This window comes from Molothrus aeneus, chromosome 6 (genome assembly GCF_037042795.1).
Source record: "Molothrus aeneus isolate 106 chromosome 6, BPBGC_Maene_1.0, whole genome shotgun sequence".
NCBI lineage: Eukaryota > Metazoa > Chordata > Aves > Passeriformes > Icteridae > Molothrus > Molothrus aeneus.
In genome coordinates, this window is record NC_089651.1 from 33820203 (window position 1) to 33843692 (window position 23490).

The 23490-nt window shown below is 40.3% G+C and overlaps 1 protein-coding gene across 2 annotated transcripts in view; it reads right to left on the reverse strand.

Moving 5' to 3' along the window:
- Positions 1–22564, reverse strand: part of STXBP6 (syntaxin binding protein 6) — a 97278-nt gene extending 74714 nt beyond the window's left edge. The window contains exon 1 of one of the 2 annotated variants that reach the window (XM_066552449.1): positions 22460–22564. The gene's annotated coding sequence lies outside the window, so the exon portion shown is untranslated. The remainder of the gene's footprint in view (positions 1–22459) is intronic. The other variant, XM_066552450.1, reaches the window with a different exon arrangement.
- Between the last annotated feature and the right edge of the window lie 926 nt (positions 22565–23490).

Here is a 23490-nt window from a genome sequence, read left to right on the forward strand (position 1 = left end):
AAAATCAACTTTGAAAATTAAAACCCCCATAGAAAATCCCACTCTGAAGAGGAAATAAAACTATGCAAGGGCCTATTACTAATAAATGGAGCACAAAAGCCCACTGCTTAATGAGCTTGTCAAATAGAGAATCTCAGAGTGAGAATATATGCAAGAGACATGGAGACAGCGCCACTGACCACCATGGTAACAAAACAGCTCAAACGTGGGATCCAGCAGCTAAGGTATAAATACTAGATTCTTTTAAGGGCCTGAGACTGGATCAATTTCTATACATATCAAATTTATAGAATTGTATAAAGTGTTAGGAAGGAAAGATCAAGTGCAAAGTGATTGCGCTAACATGACTGTGTGCATTTCTGCCAACAAAATTACTGACTGTTCTCACCTTAAGAACTACAGCACCAAATCCAGAGAATACAGATACAATAGCCTTGCTAGACAGTATTAAAAAACCTGCTACAGCTCCTATAAAAGTTATAAGGAATTAGCCAAGTCAATTCAATTAGACTGAGCAGCGAAGCACTGATCACTTCAATTTCTTCTTGTAAGTAAATCATAACTTAGCTAGATAAATAAACTAACATTTCATAAATAAAACCTCAGAAAAGGCAAGTGCAGAAGAACACAGTTTCATTTTCAATGACTATTTTCTATCTCCTAGTGCCATAATAAGTAAATTGCTTTTCAAGTAAATTACAGTTAAAATCTTATTTTCTTTTAAACATTTCTGGACTACTTTTAGTCAGTCAACTCAATTTTTTTCCTCAATAATGGTATTTACCCACATCTAAGTTTAGGCCAAAACTGAATTGGCAACAACATACTGCTCTTTACCACTCCTGACATTCTTCATTTCCTCTCATTACATTCAGATTGTTAACTTTTACTAGTATAGAAAGTCTTGTCCAAGTCTCTGTAATGCTTTATTGGAGAATAAAAGGAAACTGCTCTCCTGGAAGACAGTTCCCAATATCATAAAGGCATAAGAGTAGGTGGCCATGTGCAAATGTAAAAGGAGGGTAAGTTTTACTAACTTCACAATATATTTTTTTCTTCCTGGAAAACACAGTGAAAATCCTTAAGTCTTCTGGTGATCTCATTGCGCTGAGACCAGCACAGTTCCCAAACTCATGACTCATTCCAATCCCAGCAAAAAAAAACTGCTGGAGAGACAGATGTTTTGTTTATGAATTAATTCCTTCAGTACGTCCTGCTCATAATAAAAAATAATCAGGCTTTACTTTGTATGCAAAGGACAAAGCAGGACAGTCCTATTCCTGCATTACTCTTTCCTAAAGGGCTCCTCTCCAGCTCCCCCCAGGTGGCCATGAGCCCCACCAAGCCAGTCCCAACCTGTGGGCCCACATCCCAGCCTGGCCTCAGGCCATCCCTACAGCCCTGTGAGACCAAAGCTCCTCTCAGCAGAACTTCTTCTGATCCAGCCCCCCAGCTGCTGGTGGGCTGATACCCCAGCCTGGGCTTGACCTCAGCCCCAGGGAGGTGTCCCATGCCCCAGGCTGAGGCCACCCAACAGCCCGGACCCCAGGGAGCCCTCACCACTCCTGGTGCCACAACCACAGGGAAACTCCAGCACACAGGGCACCTAGGCAGGTTTAACCAACGTGAGAAGCAAAAGATCAACTTAAAACCACCAGCAGCTGTTTGCACAAGGAACACCAGCAACAGCTTGAGTAAACACACTAGGCAGCAAACAGGATCTAAAGCCTGTGCTTACTCAAGCCTTTTGCAGTTATTTCAACTTCATAAGGACAGGGGAAGGGAAAACAAAGGAATCAAGCAAACAAAACTTATTTTTACTTGCTTTTAGAAGGTTTTAAGTAACGGATGGCAGATAATGAGAGAGACTACTAGAGAAGGTACCAGCAAAGGACAGGCAAAGCAATGAGAGTAGAGAAGCACAAGGAAGGAAAGTCAGAACACCTAATCATTGCCTGCACACAGTAACGCAGCAGCAGTAGCCAGCTGGAGTTATTTCTTCTTCAAATAAAAGGTAATTATGCAAGAGACTGCCCAGCTCAGCAGTGGGAAAGAAGACAACATGCATCTGAAAAGCTATACCACTGAATCAAAAACTTTCTGCTTATATGTGTATAGCAAGGGCAGCAAGGACTTCAAAACTGCAGATGGAGATCTTCAGAGGGAGGGCTGCAAAACTTCTGCAGAATGACAGCAGCAGCCTGATTTAACGATGACCTAAAAAGGCTGTAGCATCTCCCTCAGTCACCACACCTCTTGTAGGCAAGCCTCAACACACACGGCCAAAAGTAACTGATAACGTTCTTTGAAACACCAGCATTACAAGGACATACATAATCCTGCTGACAAGCTCTGAGCTGAGACTTAGTAGAAAAGAAAAATGATACAAGCCATTCTAGTCTAATAAGAGCACATTAAAAATTGCTTCAGTGACACTGGCAAGAAACCCAAATTAGACAGGAGGCAAAGGAGCTGCCAAGCCTTGCCAGTTCTTCCACTCTAAGTCAAGATAAAAAGATAAGCACTTCAACAACACTATGATAATTAGAGAGACATATACATCCTTTATGTGTCAATAAAAATTCCTGGTTATTCAAAAATGATATGCATAATAGTGCTCAAACTACAATTCATCAACATTTATCAACATCCTGGAAGCATAATCCCATTCTAGTAAGATGATAAATAGAGCAGGCCAAAAAGGAGAATTATGCCCAAAATGGTCTCGCTCACAGTTAAGAATGGTTCCTGTTCCATTTGGGCCACCAGTAGGCAGTCATCTGAATTTAAGAAAGTCTGTAAACTTGAAATTAAAACAGAAAATAAAACCTTGAACCTATAACCATATCCGAACAGAAAGAAAAACAAGTTCAAATAGTTAGCATTGCTATGGTGTACACATAACAGAGGAATTAACACTTAAAATCAGATTTTTGAGCAATTTGTGCAGTGGTTCAAAAAAAGTAAAAGCACTTTCACAGATACTAGTAGATGTAACTATCAGTAAGAGACTAGGCTACAAGCCTCTATAGTTTAATTCTATTTTTCAAAATGCTGGGTATATAAAAAATAAGACTGAAACTTCTCCCTGAAGTGTTATGAGAAATTTTGAGGTAATATTTCAAAATAAACCCTGCTGAATTTCAAAGGCTTATTTTCCACAGGATTTTCCACAGGATTGCTCCCCGTTTGGTCAGTGAATACATAAAATGACAAGCACAACTGCCCATTGTAAACAAGCACTCTTATACCCACTTACAGATAAAAAAGATTCTTTACAGCATTCTCTGTTGCATAAGGAAGCGACGTTTTGAAATTCAAAGCAGAAAATATCAATAGAACCTAAATAAACAGGTACCAATGACAGGCATAATTTCAGTTAAGACTTACTTATAGTAGAACACCAAAAACAATGGATCAACTTATTTCTGGTGACAGGACAATGAGGAAGTTTTTGTTCAGAAAGAAGTTTAAACTCTACGGAAACTCAGGAAATAGATTTCAAAAGTATTTCAAAAGATCCATTCCCTACTGGGGGTAACTCAAACATACATTATTTAGAACTGATATTTCTCTAAGCAGTTAACACCAACTCAAGGTAACCTCCTGTGGGAAACAGTAAAGGTAAGAAGTTTTTCAGAAAGCTGGGAAAGCAGGCCTTAGAAACAGAAAGAACAGAGAATTAGCTGCACCTGCAGCTAGTATTAGGTATACAGTAGTATAAAGGTATTTTTTTGCCCAAGGACATGAAATCAGGAAATGTCATTGCTACATCTGTCTAAACCAAAGGAAACCCCCCTTAAGCATACAAGATATAAATAAATGGAACAAGTAATTGCTTGGCCTGTTTTAATATCCTTTAGTCTAACTTACTACTAATGTCATTTATACAATTTATACCTCAGCTGCATCTGCATAATACTTCAAACTCACAAACACTGCCAGGGTGCATAAATGCATTAAAAAGTAGTAATGAAACTAGTAATCTGACGTTTCAAAATCAGAAACTACTGTCCCTGTCTTGATGGATAAAATTAGTTTGAACAGTATTAGAAGAAATACAGATTTAAATCTTTGAAATCAAAATTTAAAACTGAAAAAATAAGAGCTTTCCATTTAGCACATGATAATTCTGTCATTTAGCATTGGAAAGATCAAAAACACTACATATCTGTCCATGCAAAGGATGAGCACTTACTTGGACATTTTGGTTGCAGAATACACAGCTCGTGTCTGACAGACGGACATGTCCTGTTTGCGCCATGCTTAATTACAGTGCTCTGCCAAGCATTCCTCTCTTACCTGAGCATTCCTTGTTACACACCAGGTTCATGCCTGTGCTTGTGACACATAAGCATGAGGTAACTGCAGGGCTTATGCACAAGATAAAGGTATGCAACAGACTCATGAATCATGGGTATCCATGCTGGGATTGCTCAGCACTTTTGCAGCAAACCACAGATATTACAATGGGCAAAGGATAAATGGTGATCCTGACAGTGTTTTAAGATGGACTCCTTGGCATCTGCTGAAGAGATCCTACAGACCCATTAAAGGCAAGTGGTTTGATATAATCTACAAAGCATTTGGAAAATTTGTATCTATTTAAAAGTGGATTTGAAAACTGTCACTTACACTCAAGTTGTCATTTTCACTCAAATAAAAATCCACAATGACAGTCATCAAGCATTCCCAAAGGAGAAGGAAACTAGAAACATAGAGCATATTCATAAAAAGAGGTTAGGTGAAGAAATGAAACCACTCAAATCTTTAGTGACAGTTGAAATCAAATGAAAAACCTAAGATTCCCACTCCTATTGAGTTTTCCCTTACAGTTATTAATTTTTTCAAATACAAATTACAAGTCTTTAGGCAGAAAGCTTAATTGCTTGCTTTGTATCACGCAAGTTCCAGACAGAAACAGACAGTTTTTCTTCTTTTCCAAAATTAGGCTTTGACTGAACAGAATTTCTGGGATGATGAAACATGCTTACCAAGCACTGCCAAAAGTGAAATTCCACGTAACCTCCTTTTGGTTTCCTTTGAATTACTGCACATGTGAATTAGTTACCTTGAAGAACAGCAAATTATATTAACTACAAGGCATCCTTAAATAGTACGAAAAAGCAAGGTGCAAGTTATCACCTTCTAACACAATCATACAAAACAAAGAGGTAATCAATGAACAGAGAGCACAGCTCTTCCTTCAAGCCAGAGCAGCAAAAGATAATATCAACTTCACCAATAAACTGTTACATTTTAGTTGGTCTAATAATAGGAAATGCTCCAAAATACAAAATAAATAAAAAAAACCAACAAACAATTGAATGGTCAATCCTAAAGTTATGAGTAGTAATACTGTGTCAAGTACATAAACAGATGCAAACTGAAAGTATACTGAAATAAAACACTAGATTTGAAAACTCACATTCATAAATTGTATCCTTCTGACCCATATAAGATTCCCTCTTCCCATTTTAGTTCAGAGACAGCACTCCATGTACTATAACAGAGGGCTTAACATAGGTTAATCTCCAGTATACCCACTCTATTAATAACCAACAGGGGGAAAAAAAAGAAAAAAAGAAGCAAACCCATATGCAACAGTCAGATTTCCAAGCCATTCTCACCTGAGTAGAAGGACAGTATCACAGGGGAAGGTTCCCTTTCTCTTCCTGCTCTATTTCAAAATGACCTTTCTTTGATTACCTTCATAAACTTGTTTTGCTAAATTGGAAATATTTACAAACATTGCTGTGCCCACTGGTGGAAAATGGTAGGCAAAAGATCATCTTTGGTCATTCTGAATCTTGAACATGGAAAACAATGCAGAAAAGAATATCCAGAAGAGCATCCGTTTCTATTTCCATAAAATGATGTACAGTATCTGTACTACCAGTGAAGTCTAGAATTTAGAACAGCTCATAGAAATAATATTTATTAGGCAGCCACCACTGGCATTATGCAAGCTTCAGTGTGACATCAATGTTCTTCTTTTAAAACTCAAACCACTCAACAGGATTGATGCCTACTGACTTGTGGATTAAAAGAAACTGCTTGCAATGAAGCATTTGGTTGACTTAAGAGATTGCATTTTTAGAAAACCATTTTCTGGCAGTCTCACTGTTGCACATATTAACAGAAGATCTCAGAAATCATATTCTAAAAGAGGAATTGCCACCTCCACCTTAGAAAGGAAAAAAAATCATCCCAACTAACTTTATCAATGTAGTCATAATTCTAGTGTCTGGCAGGAACAGTCTGTCTCTTACTGCAATGTTTCCTCTCATTATGTAGTTTAGGAAAAAAACGTTTGTCTCTATGCTAAATCAGCCCCAATATCCTTTAAAATTATTATGATAATCCAAGCACATTATTTATTCACCACAGTACTACTTTCTGTTCAACACCTCTACTTCAACTCCATCAAGCTGTAACTCCTGTCCTGGGCTTACTGTTTTGATATAGTTTTGAGGAATGTCTTGAGTAATTCAAATCTGCAAATTTCATACCACAACCTGAATACACAGAAGTGATAATGAACTTAGCTGCTTACAGGAGATGAAATAATTTCCCAATTTATGGATCTCCAGAGTACATTTTTTTTGTGGGGGAAGGAGACAGCAGTACTATGCAGGTGATACAGAAGAAAAGGAATTCGGAGCAAAGTGTTGGATCTGAATGCTATACCTGTGGAATATTACCATTTCTGATCCACACAAGTCTGCTTTTATTAGCTTTAGCCCAAAGAAGACAAAAAAAGAAATTACCTACTACCACTTTTTACATAAACTTAGTTTCAGTAAGTGCTTACACTACGTTGTGTCTGATCTTTGAGCCTGTGTCCTCTACTTCACATATATTGGCAGACTACATTTTGGAGTATTTCAGTCTTGTTTGAAGAACCATGTTTTGATGAGAGAGATCTAGGACAGTTTTACAGCTTTAATAAAATGCCCTCATTGTTATTACTCAACAACACGCTTTCAATGACAATAGGAATGATGTCATTTTTCTTACCTTCATTTAAGGAGAGGCAGAAACCTACAACACTGCAATCACACATGACAGAAATCGGTGGTACAATCCCAATATAATTTCAAAATGTGAATAGAGGGGTGCAGGTGAAAGGAAGAACAACATTCCCAACTTGCTTCAAGTTACCCAAGTTTCATGAACAAATGTGAGTCTACATATTTCAGAGCTTTTAAATCTACACTGAACAGTCTACTGGAAATTAACATGTTATTCTGGCTATTTCTGCTGTAATTGACAATGAAAGAAGATGAATACAATCTTCCCTTCTAGCCCAGGTAATCTTTTTTCATTTGCAATTTGTCAACACCCCAAAGATATTAACCATAGTCTTCAGCCCTACTCCCAGGCTACACTATTGCTGGGACAGAAAACTACAGAATGTTTTCATACAGTGCTTTCAAACCCAGTCAGTGTGGACTCTGAAGTTCTCACAAGAAGGTTACCTCATTCTCTTTTCCCTTGTGCTGCAAAGATGATGCTAACTGCGCTTCACACACAGAAAGAACTAGGTCCTTCAAACATCAGCAGGTTTTCTCTGCCTTCTGTTACGAGAACTCACCCTTCCCAGGATCTCATCTCCCAGTAGTCAGGAGGGTACTGCAGCTGTATTCACACTGAGGAGATGTGTTCTCAATGTACCAGTACATTTGGTGACTTTTAAGTTTACTCTAAGACCTGTCAGGTTTCCTAAAATAACATACATCTGTTTGCTGAGCATTCAAATGTGAGCAGTATTCCTTCTAGCTTTTGCAGATCTATTAACTGCTTCAATGTATCTGACACCCAGTAAGCCCAAGGTACAAACAACAGAGGAAAGGCATAAATGGAGACTCAAACTGCGACTCACCTTATCACCAAAAGTTCCTGCTCTTCTACAATCAAAGCAGATAGCCTTGTTAAATAAACTATGTAAATCAGATTCAAGATCAAATGCAAATGTTTACTGTCTTTTGTCTTTCCTGCTATACAACAGAATTATTTATCGCTCTAATGCCTTTTACAACTGTAATAAGAACGATTCAGACCTAGTACTTTCCTTGTACACAGCTCTGGCTTCACCAGAAACACAATTCCCTCCTCTATTAATTCCTAAAAGGAATTAAAAATAGCTTTACTCAGGGGGTGTGAGCCCTGTTACAATACAGTGGCAAGGCCAGAAAAGTGTGAGAATGCACACTGAAGTCAGAAGGTAAATATTTTTAAGCAAATTTGCATCAACTAGGATTGATTGTTCTAGATTGCTAAAATCTTATCCAGATTATTAATACACTTCTGTGAGTACTGTGATCAATATTCTTTACTGAAGTGTGCATGGCATTCTACACCTTGTTAAATATCAAGGTTTTGTACATTTTTGCTGGTAGTTTAACACTTATCTTTGAAATCTTCTCCTTTCAATATCAAGCTTTCACACTAATCAACCTGATGCAACTAGAGTCTTTTTAACCACCCATACCTATGTGAAATTTGGTGAAGGAATGAAACAGAAGATAAAAGAAAGGCAATCTGAGTATGTAACAACAGAACAATGAGAAAGAAACTTAAGAAAGAAGAAAACAAGAAAAGGAAGGGAATCCCTACTAATTTTTATATAAAGACAAATGTGCAACAGTGACAGGACAGACTTAAAAGAAAGGAGAAATGTCTTCCTCCAAGACAAAGAAAATCAGTAAGTGTCATCCAATCAATAGGGACCCAGAATCCTGTGAGGCACACAAGTATCTTTAAAGTTAATGATGGTCTGTGCTCATTATGTTCAACAACTGGAGAAATCCCTGAGAGAGATCTTCAAGACAGGCAGGTAAAGCCTCACAGATAATTACTTATATTTAAGAGATCTTTCAGTAGGTTTCCCATTATGCAAGGATCCAGCCATGCGTTTTATCATAGATGTTATCACTAATAAAATAAAACACAGTATAAACAATAGACAAAGGCAAATAAACCTCGAATGAACCAAAAATTTCTCATACCCCACAGAGATAAGGCAGATCCGTTTGATTCTGCACACATTCACTTTGCAAATAACATTTTCATCCTTACCCAGTAAGTATCAGCCATCATGTTACCATCACAACAGTTTCTCAGGGTTGCCTATGTAAGTTTCAGTCTTCAAGCAAAATAACCCACCCAGAAACTCAAATGTTTGAATCAAAGCCTTGGTAGATATAAGAAATACTAAAAAGTTGCTTGGGGTTCTTTACTAGTGAGTTTCCATACAATGCAGATGTACACTATACATTTCAGAGGTGATGCTGAGTCACAATATGAACTAACAGCCTTTATTCAGCTTGACAAGTACAGCAAGGCCACCAATGAAACACACTGTATACAGATAGGAAGGGAAGTTTCAAAAAAGAGACCCACTAAGCAATATCCTTATTAGGGTCTTAGTGCACCCTAAATGGAATTTAGATGTGCTTTCTTCTGGTCATTCACCACTAAGGTAGCTGAACTTAAGTCTTCCACAAGTTCATATACTTCCAAGAGTCCAACAGAACTAATAACTTTTTAAAAAGTGGGATATTATCAGGATTGCAGTGATTAAAAATTTTTACTATTCTTGTCTACATGTTAGAACATTTTCGAAAATGAAAAGAGTCAACTACATTTTTAAAGCCAATATCCCAAAATACTTTGGTCAGGGAGAAAAGGAGGGAAGGGGAAGCTTAGGGTTTTGGTTTTTTCTTCAAAAAAGTATTCACATTACTCCGTTTGCTGAAAAAAGAAAGAAGCATTTCATTTGTGAAGTACACTTGTGTTCTAGACTACAAGATCTATTAGTATTTTAGAACCTTCTGTCTCTCCAAGAAAATTTCATACAGAAAGGTTTGCAAGGACAGGCAGCTCTGTAAAAACCAAGATCTATAATAAAGGAGCCATGAATGTAGGCACATAGCACATGGTACAAATATTGTTCTTACAACTTCTTAAAAGGCTTTCATCTAGCTTTTACAAGGATACTAATTTCTCAAAAGCTACATCATTATAAGAGCTGCCTCTAAATTCTCATGAGAAAGATTCTGAAATTAAGAAAGAGAGTGTTAAGTGCATTCTGTGCTTTTATCTACTATGCCTACTGATGTTTTAGTCTTCCTTCAAAGAGCAATCTTTTATATGGCCATCTGCACAGCAAGTAAAGAAAGCAAGAGATGTTTTCCCAAATAAAGATATCACAAAACTGTGGGTATAGCCTTAAAGCCAGATGCATACTTGGAATTCTTTGCAACTCATTAGTTTTAGTTGCTCGCTCAGCTTGACAATTCTAGCACCATTTATAATTGAGAGACTATTTTATTACTGTAGGAAAGAACAATTTCATAGGACCCCCAAGAGAACTGAGAGATTTCCATCTGGAATCAAGCAAGGATCTACTGCTAATAAACCTTCCAAAAATGTTTTTGCCTCAGATGTCCGTGTGGGCCAAAGACCTAAGCAAATAAACCAAAATATTGTGGTTATGCAGAGATGCAAATTCATCTCTTAAAAAGCAAAGATCTCAGGTACACATACATATGTAATAATTTAGAAATTATGTAAATTATGTACTAAAGATAACCTTTAACCAGTAATTTTAAAGAAACACAACAGAAAATTCAAAGTATTATATATATATTGCCCATACTTAAAGTGCTCAGACATTTTAGAACAATGAAAAATGCCAACCAGAAGTGGAAGCAGCCCTTCCGTGTCCTGTACCCTGTAATACAGATAATCCTACACTGAAATCAATTGCTCCATTCAGTGAAAGATTAAAAGATAACAGATGCATTTCTCTTGTGTTTGAATGTACGTTACTCACATTTTAAGCTTAATTAAATACAGAATACTCTGCACATAATAAAGTATATTAGACTTGCCAGCACCATACCGAGGCAAACAACCACCTACAATTTCAAATTTGTCTTTTTCTTTTCAGTGACCCTTCAGCACTGGCAAAGCATTGGATTCTTTTGTTCCACAACAGAATAAGAAGCAACCATTTAATTACATATCTAACATAATTCCAGGTCTTTCCTTATTCTATCTACATTTCTTCAGGCTTTTCATTTTAAGATGTTCAGAAACAAGTTATCCAGCTCTGCTAATTTAAAAGCATTTATTCATAACAGCTATTATTTTACTCAATGTGTGTGGAATATTTCACATCCTGTCACAGAGTGCAGTAACATATCTGGAAAGATCCAGAACATACCACAGTGGCATTCATAGAACACTTACCTTTCATCCCTTATCGTCAATAACTTTATTGTTTCATTTAAAGTATGCAACTCAGAAGAAACATTGTGAAAGGGGAGTAGAATTGCAAGTAGAGGGAAATGGAAACTACAAAGTAAGTCACGCAACTGCAGAACTATGGAATGGCTTGGGTTGGAAGGGACTTAAAGATTATCAAGTTCCAGCACACATGGCTGGCTCACGTGCAGCCTCTCAGCCAGCAGCATCCCCAAGTCCTTCTGGGCAGGGCTGCTCTGGGGCTGTTCATCCTCAGCCTGTGCTGATACCAGGGTTGCCCCAGCCAAGGTGCAGCACCAGCACTTGGTCTTGTTAAAACTCCTAAGATTCCCATGGGCACAGTTCCTGAGGTTGTTCAGGTCCCTCTGCATGGCATCCCATCCTTCAGGTGTGTCAACCACACCACTCAGCCTGGTATCACCTGCAAATTTGCTGAGGGTGCACTCAATCCCTCTGTCTATATCAATGAAGAAGATACTAAACAACACACTTTACAGATCCCTAAGGAACACCACTTGTCACTGATGTCCCTTGTCCCTGAGCAGTTGACCACTGCCCTCTGGATGTGACCATCCAACCAATTTCTTATCCATTTAACAGTCCACCCAGCAAATCCTTCTCTCTCCGGTTTAAAGAGAAGGATGTTGGGGAGGTCCATGTCAAAGGTCCAGATAAATGACATCTATAGCTCCCTTGTCCACTGATAAAGTCACTCCAACATAGAAGGCCACTTCATCAGGCAAGACCTGCACTGGCTGAAGTCATGCTGGCTGTCTCAAGTCACCTTCCTGTCCTCAATGTGCCCTACCATGGCTTCCAGGAGCATCTGTTCCATGACCTTCTCAGGCACAGAGGTGAGGTTGACAAGTTGGTAGCTTCCAGGATCCTCCTTTCTATCCTTTTTCAAGATGGGCAAAATCCTTCCCCTTTTCCAGTCATCTGGGTCACATCTGACTCTTCCCAAAGTTACCTTGTTTCTAAGATAAACTAGAAAAGTGTAATTATTTAAATGAGGAAGTAAGAACATGAAGAAAGGTGAGAACTCACCTATAAATAGAGGAAATCAATCTCTAGTCAACATTCTTTGACAAAAGATGCCAAAGTTAATGTTTAAACTGACACATGACAGGGAAATACACACCTATTAAGGCCCTTAAGAAGTCCCTAGGAACTGCTAAATGAGGTTTGAAAGAGAACAGCCCCATGATTAAAATAATGTACAAAGGATGCTAAGATAAAAAATAGTGAGAAATTAAGAAGAAACAGACAAAATTATAAAGGCAGAAAACAAAGAGTGACATTAGAAGGAGTTTAGACACAGCTGAGACCATGTTACAGGAATAATCCTCGTCCATGGAAGACAGCTGAACCAGTGCTACTGGTTCATTAATCAGATAAATACCTCCCATAGCTCCCACACCTCAGAAGACAACTCATTGCACCTCTCTGTGTTTCAGTGGTACTGAACTCTCATTTCTTCCCATCTCAGACATGTTTCTAGGGGAATTGCTGCATTTCCTGGGAGTCCTCTAATATCTCTTTTCTATTTTCAGGAAATTTTATTCAGCATAACATACTACAATACAGTCTATCACAGTCTGGATTCCACTTTTCTGAATCCCTACAATCCCCTCCTCAGCATAGCTCACTGAGTGAAATGAAAAGCACTTTCCTCTTACTGCAAGCTAAATTATGTATTTATCCCTCTATAAGAAAAGCAAGGTTCCCTTTTAGTCATAACAGACATCAATTGTCAACCTCACCTCATGCCACCCTTTTGAAAATGGAGGGAGGAGAAATGTTTAAATGAAAAGGCAAAAGTAAGTATGAGCGCTCATGTCAAAGCTGGGAACATCCTGAAGTTCAGATAAGCCTGTGCTGTACGAACATGAAATAAATCCACACAGTGGGGGAAACATAGAGAAAAACAACCTGGGATTTACTGCTTTGTCACCAGCAGGAAGTGAGAAACTGCTCACAGCCACCAAACCAACTCCCTACGAAACATCCAGACACTACACCTTCACAAGGGTGGCTTTTATTGCTCCACCTGTGAAAATTCACTTCCTTCTGTGCAGAGACATGCACAGACTATGTGTGGGGTACATGCACAAACTATGTCAGACACAGAGGAAGACACAACAGATGCACCATGAAAGAGACAGAAGAACAGTCCATATACATCGCTGCCTGTTTTATTCTAGAAAACTAAGTAACAGGTTTGTTATAAGCTGGAAAGGGAAGATGTTTGCGTTATACATTGGGCAAGATTCTCCATGAGGTAAATTGACAAATTTTTAAGAGGCCTTCAAATGCACACAGAGTTGATTACAAATTTCTTACTGAATTGCTTAAAAGATAAAGTCTGATACACTGATAATCTATAAAAACAGAACTAGAAAGATGAATTATCACAGTTTTACTACAGATATCAACTTGAACAACTCATTTAAGATCATTTCCTTCTGCAGAAAATGAGGGGTCACCACACCCAGCTCATAAATGTATGGGAGAGTTCGGCATCTGCTAAGCACTTATGGGGCCACCAGGTCAGTGTTACCAGGCTGCAAAAATGCATGCTTCAGCTTAATCACTGCTCAGAGAGAGCTGGAAGGAAGCTTCACTTAGCACCCAAAGTGGTACCTGGGTTACTGTCAAAGACAATCCATTCCTGCACTTTCCACTGTAACTGAATAGAAGAGAAAAAGCAAAAACAAAACTGCATATTTAGCTTTTGAATTAATAACAAGCCTACTTTCACACACAAAACCAGTCAGTATTACCAAGTTAAGATTTGAAGACATCAGCTATTACTGTCTGAAACAAGCAACTAATCACAAGCTATGTCAGCATCTTGACTATATCCTGCTTCACAAGTTTCCATAGGGAACAAACATGAAATAAACAAGTGTCTGATACTACTGGAGAATTCTCATTTTTCTTTACCCAAACATCCAGAAAACTAAACCAGCTCCCTAATAAACTAGCGGAGAGGAACAGAAAGCAGAGTTGCAAACATGGTCTTATCACCCCCTTAAGAGGAATGCAGAAGCACTGTTATTGCACTCCAAGGACAACAGGATCAAGCCTTGCCTCAGCCCAGACCTGCCCACTCTCACAAATAAGCAATCATTTCTACAAGAATAAATGAGAAGATTTATACAGAAGTAACTAGCAGTAGAACTGGACCCACAGGCATCCGGAACCATCATAAGCCCTTATACTCCCACTCCGAAACACTGTTGTATATTTCACAATAACCACCGCTGAAAGAAAAGGAAGGGCAGTTTAATGCACTGTTGTTTTACATGACATGACTAAATCCACTATATTTCTTAGCTTACAGAGCTTATCCTTGAAGTTTTCTTTTTAGGAGGTTAAAATGCATCATGTTTGTCCCCCAAAAATTAAAAGTTACTGAAGTCTAATATTTTTTAATTGCATGCTTCTTGTCCTCTAAAATGAAACATTGTTTAGCAACCAAACAGAACCTGAAACTCTTTTATGTAATCTCACAAGGACCTGAAGGTGCCCTATACATGGCTCCTATCTACTAAATTCCTTTATCAAGGTATAGGCACACTGGTTTCTTAATCCTTTAAAGGGTGTCACATTAGCCTTTGGTCAGATAAGGGCTCTGCATTAAAAGATCATATTGGACACAAGGAATTTACTTTTAAGACACTAAATGCCACATTTCAGATCCCATCAAATCATTAAAGTAAGTTAGAGGTCCTAAGTCCTAGCTTCCTCCTGAAAAATTTCACAGATTATCAATTAGCTTACCTTCCCAAAACTTTCTCAAGAGACACCCCCAAGCATCTGATTTCCTGGGCTGGGGACAAGAACCATCCACAATTCAGTAGGACCTTGGCAAACTGGGGCAAGCAGGGACAGTAGCGTGTCAAAATGTGTAAATGAGGTGGAACCCAACAGACACAGCTACCTTCAGCTAACACAGCAGTGACAAAATTGTATTGCCTTACTCCCAACGCATATAAAAGCTATTTCTTCTGTTCATGCTTTTTAATACTGCTTACTGAAGTAATGTCATTACTATTTTGTGAAACACTACAATGCTGTGATTCATGCCCCCAAGGCTTTCAACTCCTTCCACTGACTTGACAGGAAATATGGACACCTCAGGTCAGAAGACAATCAGGTGCCTAAGTAGACAGCATTAACTCACAAGTCAATGCAGAACTGACATAAAAGAGACTCATTTTAAGCCCAGACTCAGTCAAAAACACAATCTGTGTCTAATTAATAACTCCGCAAGGTACAACTGATCATCTATGGCAAATCCTTAATCTTGCATTTGGATATTTAAACAATAGGTTATATACTGTAACTGCATCTCAGCATCTGTGAAACACATTACCTAGCCCTATAGTTACATAATAAAGGAACATCTGAAGCCTTACTAAATACACAGGAATCAGAAACATTAAAGCAACTCTATGGGACAAAGCTTGCCTACCTGCTCTTTCAAGTCCCAGTGAAGTCAGCTACAGCCTTTAGCTTCCACAGGAGTTAAATTAAATCAAATCTTCAAAACAAACACTTCCGTTGTGAATTTCGGTACGTGTATTTCAGGCCCTGGTAAACTGAAAGCAATCCAGATACCCCAACTTAGAGCAAACACAGTCTGTTGTTATAGCCAAACTAGTCAATTGCCCAGAAAAAGAAACATGAAAACATGTAAAGATTCAGTCTTGGTTACATTTTTCAAATACAGATCATACGTTACCAATGATGTGGGAAGCATCCAGCACCTCATATGCTGTTGAATCATTCTTTGCCCCTCTGACAGTCACTTCTGAACAGCTGCAAATGCACACAGGCTACAGTAAAACCAATGTTTTAAGTAATAATTGACACATTAATTTTCTTAAGTTGTGAGTTTTACTAAAATCAGTCAAGAATACTGCTTTTTCAAAGAACATATTGAAAATGTGTTCATAATGAAACTGAAATTCTGTACTGATCGAGACAAAAATTAATAGCTTGGGCACAATGTAAGATGATTCTTAAAAGGTCCCCATTTAAGGTTCAAAAAAATGTAAGTTAGGAAAATTTCAGTTCTAGTAACCAAGAACTCCATTCCATCTGAGAATGTGCCTCTGAGTTCACTCAGCTGTCTGCTTACAAAACAAAGTCTTCTTTGTTTGATATCCCCTCATACTAGTGAACCTCTATATTTACAACCTGCAACTTCCTTTCTGTATGTCCCAAAACAAATCATAGAGTATCCTGAGTTGGAATGAGTTGGACCCTCAAAGATCATGAAGTCAAACTCCTGGCCTTGCACAGACAAACCCAAGAATCACACCCTGGACCTGAAAGCACTGTCCAAAAAAAGCTAAGCTTAACACAGCTCTTCTCCTAAAGAGAGTGGTATAATAAAACTGTAAAAAGGAACTTCCAGAGGTCCCATCCAAACTCAGCTGTTCTATGGTTCTGTGATCTTTTGGGGGTTTCTGTTTTTTAAAGTCAGACTGCTTCTTTAAGGCAACCCCTTCAGCATAGATCTAGATTTTAAAATGACAAAACTAAGTTATAAATTTGGACTTTGAACACCCACCTTTAAATCTGTCCTTAAGAATACAATGAATACAAGTTTTTTGTTGGCCCTTTCCTGTGGAAAGACACCAGACACTTTTTTGTCTCTCTGAATCTTGTAACTTTCATGCAATGAAAAACGTGGCAAAGGCCCAGGTAGAGAGCCCACCTGCAGTGGATGCCTACCAGCAAGGAACTGATGGCCAGCAGGAAGCCAGAAAGAAGCCCCTTTGCATTGTCACACATGAGCAGAGCACATCTCTGAGCATCCATCCTTTCTCCACGCTGCCTGAAAGCCTAAGGCCCCAGCATGGCATCCTACAGACTTACAAGTGTTTGCTGTTAGAGAGTAGAGTTGATTGTTAACCTACACTGAACAAATTGCCACTTCAAAAAACTATTTGCCATGTTTATATTAAAGTCACAGACGTGCTTACAGACTAGTCACTAACCTCTGGGTATATCAAAGCTCTTGGACACTATTACACTGTCAGGAACCTGCCATACAAGCTCAAGGAAATAAATTAACTATCAGGAACTCAGTCTGTGTAATTCAAATCTGTCAATAACTGATCATATTCTTTCCTTCTTTCTTTCCATATATGATTAACAATGTTGAACTGAGCATTGTCTAGCTTTAAATGAATACAGAAAGTTGATATGGCCCATTAAAGGCAAACAATTCAAGAGGAAACTCATGAACATCCTAGAATACTGCATATGGCCAGTTGTTTGCTCTTCCCCTCCTCCTAAATATACTAGCAAGTGGAAAGGTAGGAAAAATATTAGATTACATCTCAATTTTGCACCTCAACAACCCTGAAGAAAACCTGTAAGTAAAGTTAAGGAATTACTGTTTTGGCTCTCCAAGCAAATATTCACAAGATACAAAGAGTGTTTTCTAAAACAGCCTGCAAACATAGCACAGAATGGCTTGTGAAAAGGAGACCCAAAACCAAACTGTGTAAATAAAAAATTTGTTGGCCAGCACAGTTTGCAAGAAGAAATTATAAGTATTTCTTTTTTGCAGATGAATGGCAAGCACCAAATTCTACAGAAGTTACATTTTCAGTTTTATCTCATGGTGATGCATCAAGAAAAAGGAATTGTTTCCACAGTGGCAGAATCTTAATAATTTAACCATGGCTTAAGTAAGAGTATGTTAATTTCTTATATTGAAATCTACTCCAAAACAAGTTTATTTATTACTATTAAACATTTAATTGTACTGTTTTATGCACAGACAAGAAAAACTCAACCTATCCAGAAACCTGTTTTCCAAAGTCTCTCCATCCTAAGTGTTTCATACAGATACACATAATCTGGGGATTTGCTGTATTATTAATGGATCTGTCTGTAATTACACAGAGGGTCTCACACTACTTAGAAACTTCACATATATAAAAAACATGTGCAATCTCTAGGAAGAGATAATGAAGTGAAAGTATCTGAAGTTTAAAACCACACAAGACAATAAAGGCAGAAGAAAAAACAAAAAAAAAAAGATTCCTGGAGCCAGCACCATTCCCATGTCTACAGCAAGACTAGAACCAATTTAAAAGGGCAAAAAACCCCCAAGTTCAGCTTTTAGTGCTGGACTTTAATCCGCAGTTCATGACCATAAAAACCTTCAGTAACTTGGATTCATAGCCACTGGTAAGAATTGTGCCCCACTGAGCAACCTTGAACTCCCACAATGCTCCTGTTTTACTGAGGAAATCAAAATGCTACAGAACAGAAGTGTCTGCTTTTTTTTCCCTTGGGGCTGTTGACAGTAGATTAGCACTGTTATCTACATATAAAAGTCTGAAACTGACAACACACACATACAGAAACTGGGTCTTCCAAGCATCCAATACAAGTGCTGTCTTGTAAAGAACACAGGAACATTACAGTCCAAACTGCTCCCAGACCTGCAGCACTTCAGCACAGCAGGAATCCTTTCCCAAAACTATCTGCAAAGAAAAATGATGAAAGGGAAAGTAGGAATATGTAATGTATCAAGCTAACTCATAGTCATGCAATCCCATTTACAAAGGAATCTTTTATACTTATGACAAAGAAGCCCCACAGCACTGTCTGTGTCAAAAACCTCAGGTGAAGAGGCTGTCTGCCTAAGCTTAATATGGAAAAAAAGGCAGCTTAATGTTCAACTATGAGCTCTAGAGCACCACAATGAACAACACATACCAGAAGTCAACTGGGCCTCCAACAAATGTATACTGGAAAAGAAAATGGACTACTGGGAAAAGATTTTTTGGGACAGAAGAGGATACTGGCAATTTTGAAAGAGTTTGAATACAATTATTTTGTTAAATGGTCTGATATCTTTTTGTTCCTCAGTTACCCAGTGAATATATTTCATGAGTCTATTTCTGCTATATACAGCTTCAGAAATGCATTTGCTTTTGAAAAATCATCATTCCTTTCCGTGATAGCAGGTTACCCAGAGGAGGGAAAAAAAGTAGTAAGAAGCAATGTCCTTCCTCCCACTTCCTTAAAACCACTTTCTCCTTGCACACTACAGCCTAAATGTTCTATGACATCATTTAGGCAGGAAAACCAATAGTCCCTTCTCTTGTTAACATAGTTCTTGTTTTGAATTATTATTATTATTTTCCTCTCCTTTTCTTCAAGCTTAAGAAATTTGTTGGGGATAAGATTAAAGATCTGTATAACCAAGGAATGCTACACAACAAGAAACTGTAAACAAACACACAATGTTTATTAGAACTGATAAAATATTAGATACATCCTAGTTTGCATTTCCTGACTCAGAACAAGAAACAAGCAAACCAAAAGCCTAAATTTAAACATGCTTCTATACAGTTAAAGCAGCATTAACTGCTGCAGTCATATGCAAAAGTGTATTAATGAATTCACTGGCATGTCTGGATACAATATAAATTAATATCAAGGCTTTTTATTTCATCCATTTTTCAAATCCCCAGCATCACCAGATCACCAAGCCAGGACTAGGAAAATTAGGTGTTCCCTTGAAGGACTTGATTTTCTCTGCACATATGTTAGCTATGGCATTCCTGCTTGGTTAAAAACAGAAGGCAAGTTTGTCTTACCACCATATTATCCGAACACCTGTGATTATTACACTTTTGTACAACCTTGGGAATGTTAGCTTACCAGCTGGACACTGGAAATAAGGAGGAAAGAAGAGAGGACAAATGCACTATTACTTAGACAGAATGCTTCTCCCCAAAGGAAACTAACAGCTACTATTTTGCAGAACTGGCATTTCACAGAATTTTATTCATTATAAAACAGAAGATATCCCATAGTCTTATAAGCTGCATTTTTTTTAAAAAAAGGTATTTTTAAGTTTTCTAAAATGTATGCTTTAATCTAGTAACAACACTACAAACACAAGAAGTACCTATTGATGATTTCATCTTACTTAAGAAGTGAACTTCTAGTAAAAGATGCCTTAAATAGTATAAAGAAAGAATATTCAATTAGGACAAAAAAAAACCCCTTCAGACTGAGGACTTTATAAATGGATTATATTATTTTCACTGTCCAAACATCCCACATCCACACAGGACTGAGGTGATCTGAATACAAATCTCAAAGGGAAAAAAAAAACATAAAGTACTTCTCTTTGACCTTTCTATAGCTCATAACACCATGTTATCATTGCACTTCCCCGACTTTACATGTCCCTATCCAGACCATGTCTAGAAGACACTCAGAAACTTGAGAATAAATGAAATAGACATGAGAAATCAACATGTGCAAGTTAACAGAAATCTCAGAAAAACACTCTTACTCAAGGGAAAGATACCCCTTACTTTCCATTGCACAATTCTTCACAGCCTTCTTTTTCCACCTAGAAATTCCTTCACCGGAGGAAGCTATCACAAAATGGTGATTGGGCTAACTTCCAAAATGCTGCTTTCACTCTACACTCAAAATGTACTTTTTATTTTCACTGTTTTACCTCAGTGTATTTTTAAAGGTGCCATGCAACTTTTAAGGCATAGCCCTGAAAAAAAATCAAGAGTAATAGATGGGAAATTAGGGTAGCACGACTACAATGTAACTGCTTTTCCTCAAGCAGAAAGGCCTTAAACATTTCACTGAAAGTGACTTTTTCAAGTATTTACCAAGCAGACTAAGATCAGGCCCATGGGGGACATTCTTCCTAAGGGCAAGAAGCTGAAAATTCCTATTCACAGAGCATGGGGAAAAAAAAGAAAATAAAGCCCAACACCCCATTACGATTACTTGTACTCAAACTACCACAAGTATTCTGTGTTCATTATGTTTTGAGTTCTTAGGGCCTCATTAAAATAACTTACTAGAATTACAGAAAGAATCAGAGGTAAAGTGTGCTTGGAAACTACAGATGTGAAAAAGAAACCCCTGAGTTGCTAACGCAATGCATCACCAGCAAGACACAACTTCCCTGCCCTCTGCTTACTCCTCCCTTACAAGAGATGACACGTTACAGACCTCCCCTACAGTTAGTCACTGCAGCACTGATTAGATGTCATAATCAAAAGAAAATCAAGATACCTTATCGTCATCTTCCAGTATTTTAGGCTGGAAAAGGTCCTGTCTGCCTCAGTAACGTTAAACAGAGTTGCCAGATGATCCCCATCACATGAGCAACAACTCTTAAAACTCTGAAGAGAGGTGTCATGGGTCTGTGGAGCCCGTTCAAGCAATGAAAAGCAGTAACACTAGCTCTGACTCACAAAAGGAAAACAGCCAAGTTGAAGACATCCTAAGACAGCTTATATTTAGAGAAAGATAGAGGGATTTGCAAAGTGATGCAATTCCTTAAACATAAGCTCCTCTGTTTGACAGGGGGCAAAATATGATGAAAAAAGAATAACACATTTCTCTAAATAATGGTAAATATTTCCTTGAACTTCAGATTTCATCAGCTGAGGATTATCCATCACAAGTGGGTAATGACTACAGCTACTGTAAATTTTACTTTTTTCCATTAGCAAAGCTGGCTCAAACAGAAAGCGGGGAAGGTGGTGGTGGTCGGTCCGGTGGACTGACAAGGTTACTCTTGAAACATCGTGTTGGAAGGGGAGCAGTGCATCAGCTTTACATTTACTGGCCGGTTCCGTGCTGCTCTTCGTCACACGCAGAGCCTCCCGAGGACGGTCGACAGGGACCGACCACCGCCGGGCTGCACTAGCGGCTCCAGGCAGACTTCGGGGCCGGTATCAGAGCACAGCCACCGGTGCCGGGGCTGCAGGGCCGGGCCTCCCCCGCTCCCGCAGCCTCCGACGGCGAGGGCTGAAGGGCTGCGCTGCCGGACGCACCGCCCGCCTCGCCCCAGCCGCGCCCGCAGACGGCGCTCGGCGGAGCCCCGCGGCCCCGGCCGCCCTCGGGAGCGGCCGCCTCGGCCCGGCACCCCCAGCGCGCCCAGGAGGTCCCGGCGCCGTGCCGGGGCGGGGGACGCCGCCGCGGAGTTGATCACTAACTCGCTGGCCCGCTCCCTCCGAGAGCTCCGCCCGCGGGCGCCGCGCAGCCGGCAGCCCCAACGGGGCGAGCGCGGCGCGCCACCGAGGGAGCCGACGGGCACATCGCCCACCCCACGGCCACCGCGACCCGCAGCGCGGCGCCTGGCCCCCTCCACACCCACCTTTCCGCAGGCTCGGCTCGACTCGTCTCTCTCCCCTCCCCGCCGCAGCGCCGCGTGCGGTGCGCGGAGACCCGCGCGGAGCGGAGCCCGGTGCGCTCCCCCGCCCTGCCCTGCCGTGCCGTGCCGTGCCCCGCGGCGGCGGCCGCGCTGCCAGCGCCGAGGCGTGAGGGCGGCCCCACGTGCGCCGGCTGCGCCAATCGGGGCCGCCCGCGGGCCGCCCACCGCCCCCGCCGCCACCGTCCCGGGCCGCCCGCGAACCGGCGGCGTGGCGCGGTGGGGCGGGCGGGATGCCGGGGAGAAGCGGTGGCTGCGCGGGCAGGAAGCTGGCTTGGGAGGCAGGAGGAAATAAGCGCTTTGGAGTGGAGTTTGGGAGCGCTGAAGGGAGGGAACCCCAAACGCTGCTGCTCGGGGGCTGCGCGCCGCCTCCGCGCCCGCGGGGCCGCCGTGGAGCCGGGCTGGCGGCAGCGCCGCTCCGCGAGAGCGCTCCGCAGGAGAGGCGTGCGCCCGCCGCGGCCGAGAAGCCTCCCGCGGGCCGGGTTCCGCCGCGGCCGGAGTCCCGCCGGAGCCGCTGAGGCAGGCGGAGGAGCCCGGCGCCGGAATTAAGAGTTTAGACGGGCAAACCTCCAAAATGAACGTGTAAAGCGCCCTTTCAGCTCTCTGACGAGTTTTGCAGCACTAATCGTGCTGGGAACAGAAACGCGTTCTCACCTTGGCACAGAAAGCCCGCGGGGCGGGAGTCGGGTTCGGCTCTTCCCAGCGGCCCGCGGAGATCCTGGGATCGGTCAGGTGTGCGATCGCTGCCAGGCCCCCAGCGACGTTCCTGGAAGGCATTGTCTGCTGCTAAAGCGTCACACAAATAACAGCGGGATGTTCCTCCACACTCAGAGGATAAGGGTGGAAACAAATTCTGCTTTTGTATTTTCTACATTGGGTGTCAGTGACGTGTCCAGATCCTGGGCCACACGCATTGCTGTGTGTCCGCTGTGGCAATGCTGGGAATGTAATGCTTGGAAATAATGAGCCAGTTAGTT